The sequence below is a fragment of the Propithecus coquereli genome, unplaced genomic scaffold (assembly GCF_000956105.1).
Source record: "Propithecus coquereli isolate 6110/MARCELLA unplaced genomic scaffold, Pcoq_1.0 Scaffold378, whole genome shotgun sequence".
NCBI classification, from domain to species: domain Eukaryota; kingdom Metazoa; phylum Chordata; class Mammalia; order Primates; family Indriidae; genus Propithecus; species Propithecus coquereli.
In genome coordinates, this window is record NW_012149485.1 from 1767741 (window position 1) to 1772133 (window position 4393).

The following is a 4393-nucleotide window of genomic DNA, read 5'->3' on the forward strand; positions in this document are numbered from 1 at the left end:
ACAGCAGCACTTGCCCTCTCATCCCGTACCCAGCCTCTGACCCTCTCCTGGCCCCCCAGCTCTTAGTGCAACATTAGTCCCAGAGCTCATCGGACAGGCTTGCTCCTGTGTCCACTTGTCCGACTGCACCAACTCCTGGAAAGCAGAAAGAACACAGACTGAGCGCCTACCATGTTCCACAGGAGGAACTTTCTTCTCACCAAGCCTCGCTGCCGCTCCTCGGGGTAAGCAGTGTTCTTTCTACTGTGCAGCCATGACAACTGAGGCTCGGGGAGGCTACCCGAGGTCACCCAGAGTGTTGGTGTTGGATCCAGAAATGGGGAGGGGTTGGAAGGGAAAAGGATGTCATAACAGCTAAGAGGATGTTCTTTGGAGGCTGATGGACCGTTCTTGGTTTGAATTTTGACTCTGTCACTTACTGCCTGTGGAATCTGGGCAAGTTCCCAGCGGGAGGCAGCGTGGGGTAGTAATGGAGAGCACGGGCTCTGGAATCAAATGTCGGTTCCACCATCTGCTAGTTATGTGACCTTGGGCAAGTTCCTTCGCTTTTCTGCACTTCAGTTTCCGCAGCTGTCAAACAGGATAATAATAGCTCCTACCTCATCGACTTGTTGTGCGGATTAAGCGTGATAATCCATGCGGAGCACTTAGCACAGTGTCTGGCCCATGGTCTAGTTCCATCCATGTCAGCTATGAAATGAATGAGGACCTTGCTGACTCTGGCTACCACCTGTTTCCCTGCCTGTCACCTGTCACCCTGGTGGCTCACTCAGCACTTGGTGTTGTGGTAGGTGCTCACTGGCTCACCGACTTTAAGGTTGGGAATTGACTCAGTGTTTCTGAAAACAGGATTCTAACAATGTGTGGGAGTAGGATTCTGGAGGAAGATGATTTTCAGGAGTTTCCCAACCATGCAGCAAGTAATGGCTTTTTGCGTGCTAGTAAGAACTTTAGGATATTTCCAGAATGGTTTTTTTCCTCTCTGATGGTAACTTATGCAATCAGAAGCATACCTGTACTCATACCTACAGAAGCAACCTATACTCATTGTGATCTGCTCAAATATTACATAAAGACCTAAAGTAGAGAGTTAAAGTCCTAAGTAACCCTGCTTCAAAAGAGTTGCCCACTGTTTATCTGAGGCATGTCCTTCTAGACTTTTCTTATGCCTATATGTCATTTTTGAGCACCATTGTGTGCCCCACTCTGTGTTAAACACTGCAGGTCCCTGAAAAAGTAGAGGTGACTGTCTGTACCTTAGGGGCAGGCACAGCTGGGGCAGGATGCAAAATTCACAGAACACTGAATCAGCAACTAAAACCTTCACGGTACCAATGACTCACTCAATCAACATGTACTTAACATTTGGGGCTCGGAGACCAGGAAATGACGAATCAAGGTCCTACCTGGTTTCAGAGTGAAACCTGAAATCGAACTGGCAAAGAGAGCCTCTGGTGTACTTGCCCCCTAATTGTGCACCTGTCAACCAAGCCTCAGTGGGTGGGTGGAATGGGTGATATGGCCTTGATGTCCAGAAAATAGCATTTTCCTGCCTTATTTACTGTGTGTAGGGAATTGAATTGAAGGAGCTAGACAGGCTGGGCTTGTCATAGGTGGTTTCTATGATTGTGGGTGAGTCACTCCCTTCTCTGAGCCTCGGCTTCCTCATTTGAAGAGTGGGGAGAATCTTCCTGCCTTGAAAAGCACATTCCCCCATTCGTTCATTCATTCATTTGTAAACGATGGCATTTCCTAAGAGTGCAGAGGGATTACTCAGGAAACATGACCACCTAGGAGAAAAAGAATTAGGTCATTTGGTAGACTGTATTATTGTTCAGCAAATATTTACTTTCTCCAGTCTTCCCCACCATGGGAGGAGTAGACTTCCTCACCCTGTTGATAGTACACTTGGCCATGTGACTTGCTTTGGCCAAAAGAATATGCGTGGAAGTGGCAGGGCTAGGTGGAGTGTTTCCATCCATCCCTCTTGAGCAACTGTCCTTGGTCATGAGAACCACAAATACCAGACAGTGGAGGCTCCTTCAGCCTGGACTTGGAATGAGAAGACATGTGAGGCAGCCACATGCTCAACCACAGCCTGGAGCCCAGCCCAGCTCAGCCCAGGGGGGCCCTGCTGAGCCCAGCTGACCCATCGACCCCCGGGTGAGAAGGGAATGTTTACTGTTGTAAGCACTGAGTTTCTGGAAGTTATTATTATTTTTTTTAATGCAACATTGGCACAGAAAAAACTGAGCCATGAGGATCCCTAGCTCACTCCTTACACTGACTTTAGCTTGGGTCTTGGGAAAGGATTCTCTGATTAGGTAATATTTGACCTGAGACCTGAATATTTAGAAGGAGCTAGTCATGCCGCCATCTGGGGAAGAAAGGTTTCTGGTGAATGGAACATCAATGCCGTGGTCCCGGGGCTGGAGGAAACTTGACCTGTTCAGGAGTAGAAATAAGGGTGAGGGGTGGATTGTTTGGTGATAGAGAGGGAGAGGTCTGAGCTCTAGCTCCAGATGTTCAATAGGGCACTTCACATTTCCACTTGGATGTCTCTCAGACACTTCAAACTCAGAACATCAGATCCAAAGCTGAATGTGTGGTCTTCTCCCAAACCTGTTCTTCCTTCCACATTTCCCCATCTTGCTCAATAAAACCACCATCCATCTACCTAGTCCCCCAAGCCAGAAAGATGCACCTCATCCTTAACTCCTTCCTCTCCCTCAGCCCCACGTCCAATCTGTCCTCAAGGCCTGCCAGTGCCTTCCCGCTCATGCTCTTACGTTTACCCACCTCTCTACACTTCCACTGAGACCACGCCAGTTGAAGCCACTATCATCTCTTGCCTGGACGACAGCTGTAGCCATGTCTCTGGCTTCCCTGCCTTCTATCCTAAACCTCCTCCAGTCTGTCCTCCACATGGCAGCCAGTGGTCTTATTTAAAAACAAATCATCCCTCAATTGTTGGATGGATAAACAAACTGTGGTACATCCATACGATGGAATATTACGCAGTGGTAAAAAGGAACTTGCTAAGTTCTGAGATGGATGGTGGTGATGTTTGCACAGCAATGTGAATACCCCTAATTCCACTGAACTGTACACTTAGAATGGTAAATTTTATGTTCTATTTATTTTAGAACATATGCACACACACATGCACAGGAATGAGATTTCAAGCCATGAAAACTCATGGAGGAGCCCTAAATAGATATGGCTAAGTGAAGGAAACCAGTCCAAAAAAGCTTCGTTCTCTATAATTCCAACTATATGACATTCTGGAAAAGGCAAAACTATAGAGGATAGTGCAAAGTTCAGTGGTTGCCAGCAGTGGGGTGTTGGGAACAGGGGTGGAAAGGGGACATATAAAAAGAAGAAGCACAGGGTATTTTTAAGGCAATGAAACTATTCTGTATGATACTGTAATAATGAATTCATGTCATCATACAATTGTCAAAACGCAATGAACTGTACGACACCAAGAGTGAACCTTGTGGCTCATGCCTGTCATCCTAGCGCATGAGCCTGGGAGCCTTGTGAGACTGAGGCAGGAGAATTACTTGAGGCCAGGAGTTTGAGACCAGCCTGGGCAACACAGTGAGACTCCGTCTGTAAAAAAAAATAAATAAATGAAGAAGTTACTCAGGCATGGTGGTGCATGCCTATAGTGTAAGCTACTTGGGAGGCTGAGGTGGGAGGACCACTTGAGCCCAGGAGTTCAAGGTTACAGTGAGCTATGATTGTACCACTGCACTCCTGCCTGGGCAACAGAGCAAGATCCTATTTCTAAACAAGACAAGACAAAGCAAAGCAAAGCAAAACAAAACAAAATGAAAAAAAATGAACCTTAATATAAGCTATGAATTCTAGTCAATTAAAAAAACCCACAAAGACAAAAACAAAAAAGCCCAAATTATTTCATTACTCCTCTGTTTACTTTCATTGCTGGCCCCCTAACCTGCCCTAGAAGGTTTGTCCCTCCCTGTCCCCTGGTTCATCCCTACTCATTCTCCCATCCAAGTACTAACCAGGCCCAACCAACCCTGCTTGGCTTCTGAGATCACATGAGATGAGGTGCATTAAGGGGGTTATGGCTGTAGACTCACCCCTACTCATTCTTTAGAGGTCAGCTTAAACGTCACCTCTTCAGAGAAGCTGTCCCTCCTTCCCCAAACTAGATCAGTCTCCTTCATTTTCCCTTCCCCAGAGATTCTATTTTTCAACTCTGCAGCATTTACACATTTGCACTTAGATAGCTAAGTGTTTGCATTTCTTTGAATAATGTCTCTCTAGTAAGCCCCATGTAGGTGGGGATCATGTCTCGCCTCTAGCACTTAACTAGTCCCTGATACATAATAAAGCTCAGCAAATGTGTGATTAGAAATAG